At 37.8% G+C, this 18,309-nt stretch overlaps 1 protein-coding gene and 1 long non-coding RNA gene across 2 annotated transcripts in view; both read left to right on the top strand.

The window, feature by feature from the left end:
* The window catches only part of CMC1 (C-X9-C motif containing 1), an 84,381-nt gene that overhangs the window by 26,836 nt on the left and 39,236 nt on the right, over nucleotides 1–18,309 (top strand). The gene's annotated exons all lie outside the window — the stretch shown is intronic.
* Nucleotides 1,180–6,742, top strand: LOC309863820. The gene is made up of 2 exons (XR_014311277.1): nucleotides 1,180–1,327; nucleotides 1,961–6,742. It is a non-coding gene; the product is annotated as an uncharacterized lncRNA (long non-coding RNA).

Here is an 18,309-nt window from a genome sequence, read left to right on the forward strand (position 1 = left end):
TGTTGTGTACTGGGGAAACTCATTAGAGACTTAGTCCTCAGAGTTTTTATTAGGAGTTGGTCACACAGGCATCCTTTGGTTAGCATTACCAAAATTTCAGACTCCCAGAAGGAAAGCAGGTGTTCAGCATAAACCATATGGTTTGCACAAACAGTTTAGAGACAGTGAGCCACTCTTAGCAATTAGGGAACGGTGGGAACACTCCCAAAATCCAAGTTGTCAGACACCAGCTAGGCCAACCTTCCAAACAGGCTTTTCTAAAGATAACAGCATCAGGCCTGCCGTGTTCACCCCTTTCTGTACATGGACATAATACAAATTAATTGCCAGTAAGTACTTGTGTATGCCTCTCAGGCCTGATGTCATGACTTTATGAGTAATAGACCTATATCTGACAAATGCAGCTGAATTATTTTTAAAATGACTGAGCAAGGTATATGGTGGTCATTACTTATTGATCATAGTGCTTCTCCGTTATGTTTGTTAATTCATACCTGTATTGTAGGACGTAATGGCTTATCATGACTGCCTTGTTTCTGCATAACAGGGTAGTTTTGTAATTATGACTGTACATAAGTACTCTTGAATGAATTGGCTAGTTTTCTTCCCACAGAGAGAGGTGTAGTCTCTTTGAGTTTTTGAAGTAAGTTAAATATGTAAATGCTAACTCTTTAAGTGACTACATTAGCAGGGAGTTTTGTCAGGGCAGATGAATTTAGTATCTCAAACGTAATTTATGCAACTTATTTTTGAAGGTCTAAGTGTGAAAAGTCTACTTGAGACTTTTGTGACTTGAAACTTAGGAATATTGTTAAGATGAATAAATAACATATGAACTAACTTCTTTATTCTTCTTTGTTTACTTCATTAACAAGTTTTTATTATATCCCAGCTTTCCTAGGCCTGACCTTTCAATGATTTTGCTGTAATAGTCTTAAATTCTTTTATCTTATGGGAAATTAATCCAAAATTAAATATGGGCTTGAAACAGTACCATCCCTTGTTTACAAAACCTAAGTATAAGATCACATTTCACTTAACTGATGATCCTTAAGTTGTAATTGACATTCTTTCAAGATAAAGCAGATGGCTGGTTAATTTTGTGCAAATACTCACAAATACATATATATATAAAATTATTTTTTTAAAAATTTTATTTATTTGACAGATCACAAGTAGTCAGGCAGGCAGAGGATGAGGGGGAAGCGGCTCCCTACTGAGCAGAGGACCCTCCCCCGACCATGCAGGGCTTGGTCCCAGGACCCTGAGATCATGACCTGAGCCGAAGCAGAGACTTAACCCACTGAGCCACCCAGGCACCCCACAAGTAATTATATTTTGACTGAAATACATTCTTAGAGGAATCTTGTCTATTGGAAAGGGGGGTAATTTATAAATCTGGTTAGTACAAAACTCTGGAATGCATTTAGATTTAGAACCACTTAAAAAATAATCAGTTCCTTTTTACAGAGGGCTAGAATTTGGTTGGAACTATAATGTATAAAACAGATAAAGACAGCATTTTATTGTAGTATGTTTAATTTTATCACATTTACAGAGCCAACATGTAGAAACAATCTTGCATTATTTTCATGAAGCAAATTTTAAATCAGATATTATTGATTGCAGATGTAGCCTAGTATGTATCTCCTCTTCCAGTTCATTTTTCTGGCTTTCTTTTTGAGGAATACAAAATAAAGAGTAAATCCTAAATCATATAATGTAGTAGTCTAAGTAGTAATGATTTCTTATGATTTACTCAGATTTTGGGAATATTGTTCAATTAAACAGCTATGAGAGAAATTTTGATCCGAGGCCCAGAAATAAGTTTATCTGGCATCATATTTTAACATATTGGTTGTCTAGCATTCAGTTGTTAGCATTCAGTTGTACTATTTGCATATATTTTAGTGTTATCCAATTACCATATCACTAAAGATATATTTTTATTTTATTTTAGATTTAAAGATTTTATTTACCTGACAGAGCGAGAGCACAAGCATGGGGAGCAGAAGAGGGAGAAGCAGGCCTGCTGAGCAGGGAGCGCAATGGCAAGGCTCAATCCCAGGACCCTGGGATCACGACCTGAGCTGAAGGCAGATGCTTAACTGACTGAGCCTCCCAGGTGCCGCTGAACATATATTTTTACAAGCAAAAAAGAACTTTCAGGTTCCCTTATGCACTTGAATGGAACCTTAGGGTTATATGCAACATAGTCAGAAATGTTTACTGAATATTCCCTAGCCATTGTTACATGGACAGTGAATGAAACAGAAATTCTTATCATTACAGACCTTACATTTCAATGAAGGAGGGAGGTAAATATTGTAGGTTATTATAAGTAAATATAAGTCATCTGGAGAAAAAGTTGAGTGAGGGCCATGGGGAGTGCTAGAATGGTGCTGCAGTTTAAGGACGTGATGGGGGATTAAAAGGGTGATAGCACTGGAGATGATGAGGATGAACGCATCCAAGACATACATTGAAGGTAGAGGCAACAGGAAAGAGAGAGCTTCCTATGAGTTGTCCTGAACAAATAAAAGGATGGGACTGTAGTTACCAGAGATGAGGCAGAATTTTGTGAAGAACTATTAGTTTAGTTTAGTTTTTGGTGATTGATGGAGTAAGAGTTTAGTTTTGGACATGTTAACTCTGAGGTGCCTAGTAGACATCTAAATTTGAAGCCACTATATTAATAATACTGTATTAAGCAATAGTAAAAAGTGATCAGTCTTAAAGGGAAACATAGGAGTAGACTGTTTATGCAAATGCAGTGGTTTTGGTATCAAAAACTGACATTTTTATTTCTTGGTCTTTCTTTAAGATTCCACATAGGCCATTTCCCTTCCAGAGCAAATCATAACTACACTGATTTGTTTATTTAACAAACTATACCTCAGTACTCGAAGGGAGAAACTAATGGTGCCAAGTACAGAGAGGAATGTGAGGATATGGTCTCATACCATAATAGATTATTCAGTATTGTGTGATGCATTAATATATCACAGTTGGGGGCACCTGGGTGGCTCAGTGGGTTAAGCCTCTGCCTTCGGCTCAGGTCATGATCCCAAGGTCCTAGGATTGAGCTCCACGTCGGGCTCTCTGCTCATTGGGGAGCCTGCTTCTTCTTCGCTCTCTGCCTACTTGTGATCTCTGTCTGTTAAATAAATAAAATCTTAATAAAAAAAAAAAATCACAGTTGGTGTCAGAATCCAGGTATCTTAATTCCCAGTTTAGTGCTCTTCCATTAACATGCCATTTAACTATGTCAAAGATAGCAAATAAACTTTATGCTGACTTTCAGCAGTTGGAAGTGGTTGCCTACCATACTATAAGGGGATCAATCAAAAACCATGTCATTAGATCACTTAGCTATGTCTGTCTTGGGTGGTAGATTTGGTAAGTGATGATATGCTTTGCATATGTGCTAGTTTATTTTTAGTTACTACTTTCCTGTTGCTGGATTGTGTGTGCTATGTATTATTTATCACAGACTTCACCAAAATGGAAACGTTATTTTTTTCCTGTAGCTTAAGTGATTCTGAGTTTTTATTTCATTTTTGGGGAACATTTCTGGTATTTCCTATGGCACTCTTAGAGCTATAGCTCTATACCTATGCAAACTATAAACCATTTACTTGTTAAAAATGCAGTCATACCCATGCAGCATAAGAATTTGATTTATGCTTTGAAGTTGAATGTTTTCTTTATTTTTATAATTAACAGTTAACAATATCTACTTCTTTGATTTTTTTTACTAGAATTGAAACATTTTTATTTTCATTACCTTATATCTTCTTATGAAATCACTCAGTAAAATATGTGGTAACTAATAGTTGAGTCCATGAAGGATCATTAAAAAATGTTAATATGCTCACATCACTAAGTGAAAGGGCATTATATAAAATCCTGTACATGGTGTAGTTCTAACACAGTTATAAATATATGTTGAAAAAAGTAAATACATCCAAAATTTAGTAAGTATCTGAAACACGAGAAGGTGGATCATAGGCTCTGTAATTTGCATAGCTTTTTCAGTCTTCAAAATGAAAACATTACTTTAAGCTTTGTCTCCCACATGCACAAATCATAAATGTACAGTTTGTGGATTATGATAAAGTAGACATATGGGTAATTATTGTTGAAGTCAAGAAATAGAAATTGCCAGAAGTTGTCCTTCTTCCAGTCTCCTCCCAATCACCGTCCTTTTCCTGCTCTGCAAAATAACAACCATTTTGACTGAGAACTGCATAGATTAGTTTGCCTGGGTTTTAATTTAAATGGAACCATACAGCGTGTGATCTTTTGTGCCTGGCTTCTTTCACTCATTATATTTGTTAGATTTATCCATGTTTTTGTATGAAGTTATAGTTTTTTCATTTTCATTGCTATATAGCACCATCATATGAATGTGCTGTAATTTATAGCATAGAAATGGGATTTCTGGGTCATACACTGTATATAACTTCAATTTCAGTAGATAATGTTAAACAGACTTCCAAATGACTGGAAGTATACCCGATTTTTAAAAAACAGCCATAAAAGGGTATTGGAGGAAGAAAGGATGGTTGATATAGGTGATTTTTATTTTATAGAATGGATTTTTTAAAATTTTCCCATAATGAACATGTATTTGTAAATATAAAAAAAAAAAAGCTTTTTGTATGTCTTATAGTACAAACATAATAGATCCTAAATAAGGAAAATCTATTTGTAACATATGTGACAAAGGTTTGCTATCCTTAATATATAAAGACCTACCAGTTAGGAATTGGTGAATATCAATGAGCAGAGGACACAAAGTTCCTTTTTGACAAATTACATACATATTAAATATGGAAAATACTTGCCCTCGCTTTCAGTGGGTGAATTGCAAACCATACCTGCAGTATCATGTGTAACTAGCAAACTTGATATGTCTTAAAAATTTATGATGGAGAAGTTCCGCTTCTGGCATGGCCTGATAGCTCTGATCGCTTATGATTCTGCATGTCTCTCTGCAGAAAATAACTATAAAGTATGACCAAAATGTAAAAATAACAACATAAAGTCATTTGAGTGTAGACAAAAGCAGTTGGAAGTCAGAGGGTAGTCACAGTGAAGGAAGGGAATAGTACTGGCTGAGTCTCCATCTTGTAAGATGGCTGTAACTCTGACCAAAGCAAACAAACAGAAAAACCCTTTACTTTTTTAGTCTTTAGTCTTACTGGTCTGCAGGACCTAAAATAGGGTTTAGTGTAACTACTTAGAAAACTTTGTATTTATGTGTGATGGTGTAAGAGAAGGGTAAGAACATTAATCGCAACAAGTTGGGAGCTAGAGAAAGTGAGCCTCATACTGTGTCTAAACTGTCTCTGACTCAGTCCTAAACTACATATGGAGCAAATTCCAAGCCACTCAGTTAAGCTACTCATTCACCAAACTTTGAGCTGCTACCCGCTATACGGTGTAGGAGAGATAGGGTCCCACAGTTTGAGGTCAGCAAATAAAATTGACTAAGTGAAAAAGAAAAAAAAATTCTTTAGGAAAAAAACACAGAATCCAAACACTTTACATGATATTGATCGCATGATAGAATGCCAAATTTTTCTAGGTGCACAGAAACAGGAAAACCTGATCCATTTTCAAAAGAAATCAAGAGGCTAATTTCATGATAACTAAGAGGTTGGAATTAGAGAAGAATATGAAATCAGCTGTTGTAATTGCTTAAACATGTAAAGGAAAATATGCTTGCAATGAATAAAAAGACTGTAAATCTTAACAAGGAATTCAAAATAATAGACCCAAATTGAAATTCTAGAACTAAAAATTACTGTATCTGATGTAGGAACTTCAGAATAGAAATGGCAGGAGTCATGAATCTAAAGAGAGATCGATTGAAATAGCCACTCTAAACAATAGAGGAAAAAAGTAATTTAAAAAGATGAATAGAATATAATTGATTTTTAGAACAATATATTAAGGACAACCTTTATGTAATTGGAATTGCATAGTTAGCATAATAGCTATAGTTAAAAACACTGAAAATATTTACTAATAACCACATACCTGCCCACAATGACCCAGCAGCTCTACCTAGGAGAAATGAATCATTTCAACATAAGTTTCATTTCTGTATGCTAATATGTACAGTAGATTTTTTTATAAGAGCCAAAAATGGAAAATAACCCAGGTATTTCTCAAAAGGAGAAGGGATAGCCTGATTGTGGTATACTCATACAATGGAATACTCTTCAGCAATAAAATTAAATACCTACTGTATAACACACTGCAGCACAGGTGAATCCCCAAACTATTATTCTGAGTGAAATAGAAAAATGAAAGAACATACTTAAAACATAGTCTATTCTAGAATAGACTAAACTAATCCAAATGAGGGTTACACCATTAGGCTGGGAGTGGGCCAGGAAGGAACTTTAAAGGAACTTAGTAGAGTCCTTTTCAATACTCTAATTTGTTGGTTTGTGATGCAGAGGTGTGTATACTTTGTTTCATCGAGTGCTGTACTTAAGATTTATTTCCTTGTGTGTTAACTTCCCTAATAAGAAAAAAAAACAAGTATTGTCGCCCTCGGCTCGCAAGAACGACAATCAGCCTGGTATGGTGTTAATGCTTCATCCATTTATTTCGTCAGCTTCCTTAGCTTATATGCGGCAGGGTGACCAATAAGGGGCCAAGCAATGGGGAAAGCCAATGAGAGTCCTGTTACTATGCTGATTAAATTTGAAAGAGCCAAAAAAAATTTTTTTTGAAACAGCCAATGACTATGCCCTCCTTTAGGTGGGCTTTACCAGAACGTTCGTTGTTTACTTGCAGCGTATTTTGCTGGCAGTGAGCCAAGCGCCTTCTTGTAATGGCGGGGACTTGCCCGGCTGGAGGTGGTCCCCGACATCTCCCCCATTTTTGTTTTATGGCAGAGATCGTGCCTGTCTTAGGTCGTCAGTAGCAGAAAACAACCTTACCTGTCATCAGACACAAGATATCGATGATCTCTATCCTGTCTTAGGTTGGTATGCTTTTCTACTGATCTTACCCGTCTTTGACTACCAATCTAGCATACTTAGCCATATCTGGGGAGATGTCCCAGCCTCTATTGACATAAGAGGAGGCCTATAGCTCGGCTCTGCTCTCGCTGCTGTGTTCTCCATTGGCGAACTTTTCTGAATAGAAGCAGAATGCCAATAAGAAGGAGGACAAGAAGACCAATTGTGCCAGCCCATTGTTTGGTGAACTGGAACATATTGCTGAATGTTTGAAATAGCTCTGGGAGGGAAGCTGGTTGCACATGCGTACTATTTACTCTAGTTATCTCAGCCAGAAGGATTCGTGTGAAATTTTGAAAATCGTCAGACCAAGCACCCTGCAAATACTGGGAGAGCTGTTGGGAGGAATTCCTGGCCTTATTAAATTGAGAGAATTTTACAGGGGTAACACAAAGGGCTGGGGGTAAGACCCTGTAAGACGGTAACATTACCTTTAACGGCAGTGTGATTATATGGCTGAAAATGTCCGAGTGTTTGATTATTCAATTGGATACATGGGGGTGATGTTTGGTTCATGTCTAAGGTAATAGTAAAGTTCCTGGCAGATAGAAGGTATGATTCTGTAAAGACGCAATGTCGGGCGAATTGTGTACAGTAGGCAGTCATAATGTTTGATTAGTTGTGAAAAATGGAGGGAATATTAATGAGGAGTTAGTAACTGGCAAAGGGTAGGGCCAGGCTTTAAGGATTGCTCACAATTCACGGGTCGCTATCGGCGGGAGGTGGAGTGTTAATGCTCCCCATATCAGTAGTATCAGTGGCATCTTCTTTAGCGCCGTCTTCAGGGTCTGGGGCTTGTCGGGTTAACCGCTCAGGAATCCAAATAGGTACTTCCTTGTCATGTGGAAAAACACAAACAGAACCTCTGCTCCAGATTAGTACAGGGTCTGGACCCTTCCACTGTCCTGTAAGAATATCCTTCCAAAGGATTAAAGGCTTAGGGGAGGAGTTGGTACGTGCTGAATGTCTCTCAGCTGCTGCATGTCCATTTTTATCAAGTGTTAGAATCGTGTTTAGTTTGCCTTTAGGGGACCGAAACGTGCCCCCTATTCCCCCTTTTTGTTTTAAAAGAGCTTGTTTGAGGGTCAAGTGGGTGTGTTCTACTATAGCTTGTCCTTGAGGGTTGTAGGGAATACCATGATTTAAGGTAATACCTAGTTGGGCAAGGAAACTGCGGAATGATTGTGAAGTATATGCAGGACCATTGTCTGTTTTTATTTGTCGGGGTTTACCCCAAATGGTGAAGGCTTGAAGGCAGTGGGAAATAACGTCTTTGGTTTTTTCTCCTGTATGGATAGAGGCAAAAATGACTCCCGAGCAGGTATCTACCGAGACATGTACATATTTGAGTTTGCCGAATTCAGGGATGTGAGTTACATCCATTTGCCATATATGGTTGGGCAGTAAACAGCGTGGATTTACTCCTAGGGAAGGTGACGGAAGCAGCATCACACAGTTTTTACAGGATACAACTATGTCTCAGGCTTGAGCTTTTGTTATATTAAATTTTAATCTGAGTGTGAGTGCATTTAATTTACATGAAACAGTTTGTTGTAATGTATCCTCTATTGTAAAGATAAACTGTTCCTTTGTTAGTAGATCCGTGGTGCCGTTACCTTCTGCTAGGGGACCAGGTAGAGTTGTATGTGCTCTGATATGACCTATAAAAAAGGGGGCTTTTCTGTCCCATATTATTGTTTGGAGGTTTTTTAAGGCTTTGGTAATAGAGGATTTGGTACTAATATGACCTACATTTTCAAGAATGGAAACGGCTTGAACAACATATTTGCTATCTGACAAGAGGTTGAAGGGTTCATGATGAAATAATCGAAAGGCTTTTGTAACGCTAAGTAGCTCTGTGACCTGTGGGGAAGTGCTCTGAAACAGGAAGGTCCAATTTTTTTTTTCCTTTGTGACTATAGCACCCACCCCATGTTTGGATCCATCAGTGAAAACCAATTTAGCACTATCGAGTGGTTTGTGGCGAGTTGCCCTAGGGTAAATGAGTGGATGTGTTAAGCTAAATTGAAGCCATGGGCTTGTAGGATAATGATTGTCGAACTTTGCTGTAACAATGGTCATGGTTATAGCCCAATCATCATCACATGCTGCTAAGCAGGTTAATTGGTCTTGTGTATAGGGAGTGACGATGATGTCAGGTTGTCTGCTAAATGCTGTGACACTGAGTTTTACACCCTTCAGTAAAATTTTTGCAATGGCGTTTGGATACCATGGCAGAATTTTTCCTGGGGAGTAGGCTAGGTTGACCCATGATATGGGTCCTTCCTGCCAGAAGACCGCAGTGGGGGCTCGTTCCACAGCGAGAATACAATAATATAGCGTTTTTGAATAATCAATTCTGTCAACCTGAGCAGCTTCCAGTCTTTTTTTGAATTAACTCGATAGCTGCTTGGGCTTGTCTGGACATATGACGGGGTGAAATTGAGATCAGCATTTCCTTTGAGCGTTTCAAATAAAGGATGCAATTCTTCATTTGTAAGCTTTAAATAAGGCCTAATCCAATTAAGGTCTCCTAGTAGCTTTTGGAAGTCATTTAATGTTTTTAAATTATCTGTTCCGTAGGGTTACCTTTAAAGGTTTAACTTTAGTATCATCAAGTCTAGTAGTCCTTGATAGATGTTTTTTGGATTTTTTCTGGTGCTATGTGTATCTCTTAAGGGCCTCAGCTCCCTCCTGAATAGCTGACTCACATCTTGGCTTATGTCCCCCAAGGCATCCTCTGACCAGAGTCCATATAGCTAATGTTCCAGGCAGCAATGGTTTGCTTTTATCTCTTTTCTTAAGATCCTCTCCTAAATGGTCCCATTGTGGAATATTTAACAAACCCTCGTCCAAAAACCAAGGTGCAATGGTTTCCACTGTAGTTAGAAATGCTCTGACGGTTTTTAATTTCAGAGGTGCACCGTTGGCTTTGAGAACGTCCTTTAAAGAACCCTCCAATCTAGATTTTGATAATTCAGAACCCATCTGGCCGCTTAGGTTAATTTCACAAGCGATAAGAAAATCCCGGCTCTATGGCCGCCCTGCTTCTTGTTGCGGTCTTGTAAAATCCCGGCTCTATGGCCGCCCTGCTTCTTGTTGCGGTCTTGTACAAGATTCCCACCACTTTGATCGTGGTCCCTTTCCCGCTTACCTGCGGTTTTTCTCCTTGCAAGGTTTACTACTCGTTAACAAATCCCGGGTTTCGGCACCATCTGTCGCCCTTGGCCCGCAAGAACGACAGTCAGCCTGGTATGGTGTTAATGCTTCATCCGTTTATTTCATCAACTTCCTTAGCTTATATGCAGCAGGGTGACCAATAAGGGGCCAAGCAATGGGGAGAGCCAATGAGAGTCCTGTTACTATGCTGATTAAATTTGAAACAGCCAGTGACAATGTCCTCCTTTAGGCAGGCTTCACCAGAACGTTTGTTGTTTACTTGCAGTGTATTTTGCTGGCAGTGAGCCAAGCACCATCTTGTAATGGTGGGGACTTTCCCGGCCGGAGGCGGTCCCTGACAAAATATAGAATTCTAGTCCGGTCCATGCTAAAGTATTGTAGGTAAGAAAACATATATAGTATATAACATTGACAAGGTTTTAGAGAAGCAGGTTTTTACACTGCTGGCTAGAAATGCAGATCAGCACAAAGTCATGAAAGGCATTTATGAGTATTTTCTTTTTTTATTTTAATTCCAGTTAGTTAACATACAGTGTTAAAATAGTTTGAGATCTACAGTGCAGGGATTGGATATTTCTATATATCACCCTGTGCTCATCACAAGTGCACTTCTGAATCCCCATCACCTATTTAACCTATCCCCACATTCACCTCCCCTCTGGTAGCCATCAGTTTGTTCTCTTTAGTTAAGAGTCTACTTCTTGGTTTGTCTGTTTCCCCTTTGCCCATTTGTTTTGTTTTTTAAATTCCATGAATGAGTGAGATCATATGGTATGTCTTTTTCTTATTGATTTATTTCCCTTAGCATAATATTCTCTAGCTCCACCAGTGTTGTTGCAAATGATGAGATTTCATTCTTTTTTATGACTAAATAATATTCCAGTGCATGTATATGCCATGTCTTCCTTATCCATTTGTCAATCTATGGACACTGGAGCTGCTTCCATAGCTTGGCTGTTGTAAATAATGCTGTAGTAAACATAGGGTGCAATAAAATATATATATATATTCTTTGGGTAAATACCCAGTAGTGCAATTGCTGGATCATGAGATCCATTTTTAACTATGGATCTGTTTGAGGACTGTTTGAGGAACCTCCATACTGTTTTCCACAGTGGCTGCACCAATTTGCATTCCCACAAACAGTGCAAAAGTATTCCTTTTTCCTCACATCGTCAGCAACACCCGTTGTTTCTTGTGTTTTTTATTTTAGCTGTTCTGATAGGTGTGAGATGTCTCATTGTAGTTTTGATTTACATTTCCCTAATGGTAAGTGATGATCAGTATCTTTTTATTTATCTCTTGGCCATCTAGATCTTTGGAGAAATGTCTGTACATGTCTTTGGTCCATTTCTAAATTGGATTATTTTTTGAGTGTTGAGTTTTATAAGTTCTCTCTATATATTTTGGATACTAATCCTTTATTGGATATGTGATTTGCAAATATCTTCTCCTATTCTGTAGGTTGCCTTTTGTTTTGATGTAGTCCCAATAATTCATTTTTGCTTTTTTTTCCCTTGCTTCAGGAGACATATCTAGAAAACAGTTGCTGTGGCCAGTGTCAAAGAGGGTATTGCCTGTGTTCTCTTCTGGGATTTATTTATGGTTTCCTGTCTCACATTTAGGCCTTAAATCCATTTTGAGTTTATTTTTGTGTATGGTGTAAGAAAATGGTCCAGTTTTGTTCTTTTGCCTGTTGCTGTCCAGTTTTCCCAGCACTATTTGTTGAAGAGCAGGGCTTTCCCATTATATATTCTTTTCTGCTTTGTCAAAGATTAATTGACTATAGAGTTGTAGGTTTATTTCTGGGTTCTTCTGTTCCTTTGGTTTGTGTGTCTATTTTTGTGTCAGTGCCATACTACTACTTTGTAACATAAAGTCCAGAATTGTGTTGCCTCCAGCTTTACTTTTTTTTTTTCAAGATTGCTTTGTCCATTTGGGGTCTTTGTATTTCCATACAAATTTTAGAATTCTTTGTTCTAGTTTTGTGAAAAATGCTGTTAGTATTTTGATAGGGATTACATTAAATGTCTAGATTGCTTTCGGCAGTGTTTGTACTTACCAGTGTTTGTGCTTCCAGTCCATGAGCGTGGAACCTTACCAGTGTTTGTGCTTCCAATCTATGAATGTGGAATATCTTTCCATTTTGTGTCATCTTCAATTTCTACCATTAAGTGTTTTATAGTTTTCAGAGTACAGATCTTTCACCTCTTTGGTTAGGATTATTCCTTGGTCTCGTATTTTGGGTGCAGTTGTAAATGGGATTGATTTCCTAATTGCTCTTTCTGCTGCTTCATTATTGGTGGATAGAAATGCAACAGATTTCTGTACATTGGTTTTGTATCCTGTGACTTCAATCAGTTCTAGCAGTTTTTTGCTGTAGTCTTCCAAGTTTTTCTCTGTAGTATCATGTCATGTGCAAATAGTAAAAGTTTTACCTCTTCCTTACCTATTTGGATGCCTTTTTTTTCTTTTTGTTGTCTGATTGTTGTGGATTGGACTTGCAGTACTGTGTTGAATAGCCCTGGTGAGAATGGACTTCTTTATCTTGTTCTTGACCTTAGGGGATAAAGCTCCACTGAGGATGGTTTCATAGGTGGCCATTATTATGTTGAAGTATGTTCAATCTAAACCTACTTTTTTAAGGATTTTTATCTTGAATGGATGTTGTACTTTGTCTGAAGCTTTTTCTGCAATTTTCTGTTATTGAAGTGATCATATAGTTCTTATCCTTTCTCTTACTTATGTGATGTACCCTGTTGATTGATTTGTAAATATAGAACCACCTTGCAACCCACTTGATCCTGGTGAGTGAATTTTTTTTTAATCTGTTATTGGATTCAGTTTGCTAGTATTTTATTGAGGTGTTTTGCATGTGCGTTCATCAGGGATTTTGGCTTATAGTTCTCTCTTTTAGTGGTGTCTTTGGTATTGGTATCCAGATAATGCTGGCCTCATAGAATGGAGTTTGAAGTATTCCTCTCTTTTCAATATTTTGGAATGTTTTAAGAAGAATAGATGCTAACTCTTCTGGAAAAGTTTGGTAGATGTCACCTGTGAAGCCATCTGGTGTTTTGGGAGGTGATTTTTTTTTTCCTGTTGGCTTTTTTTTTTTTTTTAAATGTTTTATTTCTTAGAGCAAGCACAAGCTGGGAGAGAGGGAGAGGGAGAGAGAGAAGCAGACACTCCCACTGAGCAGGGAACCTGATGCAGGGCCCGATCCCAGACCCTGGGTTCATGACCTGAGCCAAAGGCAGACGCTTAACTGACTGAGCCACCTAGGTGCCCCTTTTGGGAGTTTTTGAATTACTGGTTCAGTTTCTTTTTTTCATTCTTAGTCTGTTCAAATTTTTTACTTCTTCCTATTTCAGTTTGATAGTTTCTATGTTTTCAAGAATTTATTCATTTCTTTTAGGTAGTCCAGTTTGTTGGCATCTAGTTTTTCACACTATTCTTTTACGATTGTTTGTATTTCTGTGGTGTTGGTTGTTATTTTTCCTGTATCATTTGTGATTTTATTTACTTGAATCCTTTTCTCTTCTTTTCTTGATAAGTTTGGCTGAAGGTTTATCAATTTTATTGATTCCCCCCCCCCCCCAACGAACCAGCTCCTCATTTCATTGATCAGTTCTGTTGTTTTCTTTTCTTTCTTTCTTTTTTTTTTTTTTTTTGTTTCCCTGTATCATTTATTTCTGCTCTAATCTTTATTATTTGCTTCCTTCTCCTGGTTTTAGGTTTTGTTTTTCTAGCTGCTTTAGGTGTAAGGTTAGGTTGTTTGAGATTTTTCTTCATGAGGTAGGCCTGAGTTGCTATACATTTTCCTCTTAGAACAGCTTTTGCAGCATCCCAAAGGTTTTGGATGTTATGTTTTAATTTTCATTTGAGTCCATGTACTTTTTAATTTCTTATTTCCTGGTTGACCCATTCATTATTTAGTAGCATATTATTTAACTTCCATTTGTTTGTGGTCTTTCCAGATTTTTTTCTTATGGTTGACTTCTAGTTTCATAGTGTTGTGCTCAGAAAAGATGGATGGTATGACTTCGATCTTTTTTAATTTGTTGAGGCTTGTTTTGTGCTAATATGTGATCTGTTCTGAGGAATGTTCTGTGTGCACTTGAAAAGAATACATATTCTGCTGTTTTAAGATGGAGTGTTCTGAATATATCTGTTCGATCCATTTGTTCATGTGTCATTCAAAGCCATTGTTTCCTTGTTGCTGTTCTGTTTGGACGATCTGTCCATTGATGTAAGTGAGATGTTAAAGTCCCCTACTACTATTGTATTATTATTGAATAGTTCATTTATGTTAATTATTAAATATTTTATGCATTTGGGTGGTCCTAAGTTTGATGCACAATTTACAGTTATTGTATCTTTTTGTTGGATTATTCCCTTTATTATTGTAAAGTGTCCTGCTTTGTATCTTGTTACAGTCCTTGTTTTAAAGTCTATTTTGTCTGTTAAAAGTATTGCTACTCTGGTTTTGTTTGGCATCCATTTGTTGCTTGATAGCTGTTTGTTTATCCCCTCACTTTCAACTGTAGGTGTTTTTGAGTCTGAATGAGTCTCTTGTAGGCAGCATATAGATGGGTCTTATTTTCTATCCAGTCTGACACCCTGGGGATTTTTTTTTTTAAGATTTTATTTATTTATTTGACAGAGATTACAAGTAGACGGAGAGGCAGGCAGAGAGAGAGGGAAGCAGGCTCCCTGCTGAGCAGAGTGCCCAATGCGGGACTCGATCCCAGGACCCTGAGATCATGACCTGAGCCAAAGGCAGAGGCTTAACCCACTGAGCCACCCAGGCACCTCTAATTCCATAAGTTTTTTATGAGCACTTACCAGGGACCAAGTATTGCACACACACAACACTCTGCACATGACTGTAACAGAAACAGATTTAGTCCTTATTCTTACTGAGTTTAACCAGGGGAGATAGTTATTCAGTAAGTATTCAAATTAAAATTCTGGCTAATACCATGAAGAAAGAGTGCTATAAAGAAATGCTTCTAAAGAAATGTTAGAAATATCTGTGATTTTAAAAATTTGTTCTTGGGGCACCTGGGTGCTCAGTTGGTGGTTTCTGTGACTTTTGATCTTAAGGTTGTAAGTTTGAGCCCCATATTGGGTGTAGAGATTACTTAAAAATCTTTAAAAAAATTTTTTTAAGTTTTCTAGATTTTTCTTAATATTTGTCAGTTACTTTTTATTGGAGATAAATCAAGAACATTAAGTAGATAGGCAGACATTTCCTCAAACGTTTTAAAAACCCTTTTAAAGAATAATACTGCTCCTAATTTACAGAGTTCATTGTAATAGCAGTCTTACTGCATGTTTATTGACTGCCTAGCACATGTTCAGCACCATAAGAAGTTTTATAGAGGCAGAATAGGAGACTTGGTTTAAGAAACTTGTCTGGTTGATGAGAGACAAACCAGACATGCCTAAACTAGACTTACATCGTATAAAGCAATTTATAATAGAATAGCTACATGTTAGTTGAGAAAAAAGAAAAGCCAGTAAATTCTGATTTAATCAGGTGAGACTGAAAGAACATGGGCTATATGAAGTGGACCTTGAAGGGTGGCTAATGACTGGGTTAGTACAGGGATGCTAGAAAAGCATTTTATACCATAGACTCAGGATTGAAAGCCCAGAGGTAAGAATGGGCACAGTGTGTCTCTACAGCAGTAAAGAGATTGATCTTAAGAGACATTGTATTTGGGGGATATTGACAAGACAAGACTTGGAGTCAGGCCTGATTTTGGAGTACCTTAGAAAACCTACAACAGGGCGCCTGGGTGGCTCAGTGGGTTAAGCCGCTGCCTTCGGCTCAGGTCATGATCTCAGGGTCCTGGGATTGAGTCCCGCATCGGGCTCTCTGCTCAGCGGGGAGCCTGCTTCCTCCTCTCTCTCTCTCTCTGCCTGCTTGTGATTTCTCTCTGTCAAATAAATAAATAAAATCTTAAAAAAAAAAAAAAACCTACAACAAAAGTTTAGATTTGTTTCCTAGTTAGAAATCAGAAGCATCTCACTGATGAATATGGATGCTAAGATTCTCAACAAGATCCTAGCAGATAGGATCCAACAGCACATTAAAAAGATTATCCACCATGACCAGGTGGGATTCATCCCTGGGTTACAAGGGTGGTTCAACATTCGTAAGTCAATGTGATAGAACAAATCAATAAGAGAAGAGAGAACAACCACATGGTCCTCTCAATTGATGCAGAAAAAGCATTTGACAAAATCCAGCATCCATTCCTGATTAAAATGCTTCAAAGTATAGGGATAGAAGGAACATTCCTGAACTTCATAAAATCTATTTGTGAAGAACCCACAGCAAATATCGTCCTCAATGGGAAAAAGCTCACAGCCTTTCCGTTGAGATCAGGAACATGACAAGGATGCCCACTCTCACCACTCTTGATCAACATAGTATTAGAAATCCTAGCAACAGCAATCAGACAACAAAGAGAAATAAAAGGTACCCAAATTGGCAATGAAGAAGTCAAACTCTCTCTTCTCAAATGACATGATACTTTATATGGAAAACCCAAAAGACTCCACCCCCAAACTACTAGACTCATACAGCAATTCAGTAATGTGGCAGGATACAAAGTCAGTGTACAGAAATCAGTTGCTTTCTTATACACTAACAATGAAAATACAGAAAGGGAAATTAGAGAACTGATTCCACTTACTATAGCACCAAGAACCATAAGATACCTGGGAATAAACCTAACCAAAGAGGTAAAGGATCTGTACTCGAGGAGCTACAGAACAGTCATGAAAGAAATTGAAGAAGACACAAAAAGATGGAAGACCATTCCATGCTCTTGGATCGGAAGAATAAACATTGTTAAAATGTTTATACTGCCTACAGCAATCTATACTTTTAATGCCATTCTGATAAAAATTCCACAGATATTTTTCAGAGTCGGAGCAAATAATCCTAAAATTTGTATGAAATCAGAAGAGACCCCAAATTGCTAAGGAAATGTTGAAAAACAAAAATAAAACTGGGGGCATCACGTTACCTGATTTCAAGCTTTACTACAAAGCTGTGATCACCAAGACAGCATGGTCCTGGCATAAAAACAGACACATAGACCAGTGTAACAGAGTTGAGAGCCCAGATATGGACCCTCAACTCTATGGTCAAATAATCTTTGACAAAGCAGGAAAAAATATACAATGGAAAAAAGACAATCTCTTCAATAAATGGTGTTGGGAAAATTGGACAGCTATATGTAGAAGAATGAAACTCGACCATTCTCTTACACAGTACACAAAGATAAACTCGAAATGGATAAAAGACCTCAATGTGAGACAGGAATCCATTAGAATCCTAGAAGAGAACATAGGCAGTAACCTCTTCAATATCAGCCAGAGCAACTTCTTTCAAGATACGTCTCCAAAGGCAAAGGAAACAAAAGCGAAAATGAACTTTTGGGACTTCATCAAGATCAAAAGCTTCTGCACAGCAAAGGAAACAGTCAACAAAACAAAGAGGCAATCCACGGAATGGGAGAAGATATTTGCAAATGACAGTACAGACAAAAGGTTGATATCCAGGATCTATAAAGAACTTCTCAAACTCAACACACACAAAACAGATAATCGTGTCAAAAAATGGGCAGAAGACAAGAACAGACAGTTCTCCAATGAAGACATAAAAATGGCTATCAGACACATGAAAAAATGTCCATCATCACTAGCCATCAGGGAGATTCAAATTAAAACCACATTGAGATACCACCTTACACCAGTTAGAATGGCCAAAATTAGCAAGACAGGAAACAACATGTGTTGGAGGGGATGTGGAGAAAGGGGAACCCTCTTACACTGTTGGTGGGAATGCAAGTTGGTGCAGCCACTTTGGAGAGCAGTGTGGAGATTCCTCAAGAAATTAAAAATAGAGCTTCCCTATGAGCCTGCAATTGCACTACTGGGTATTTACCTCAAAGATACAGATGTAGTGAAAAGAAGGGCCATCTGTACCCCAGTGTTTATAGCAGCAATGGCCATGGTCGCCAAACTGTGGAAAGAACAAAGATGCCCTTCAACGAACGAATGGAGA

This window comes from Mustela nivalis (genome assembly GCF_964662115.1).
Source record: "Mustela nivalis genome assembly, chromosome: 1".
In the NCBI taxonomy this organism is placed as follows: Eukaryota; Metazoa; Chordata; class Mammalia; order Carnivora; family Mustelidae; genus Mustela; species Mustela nivalis.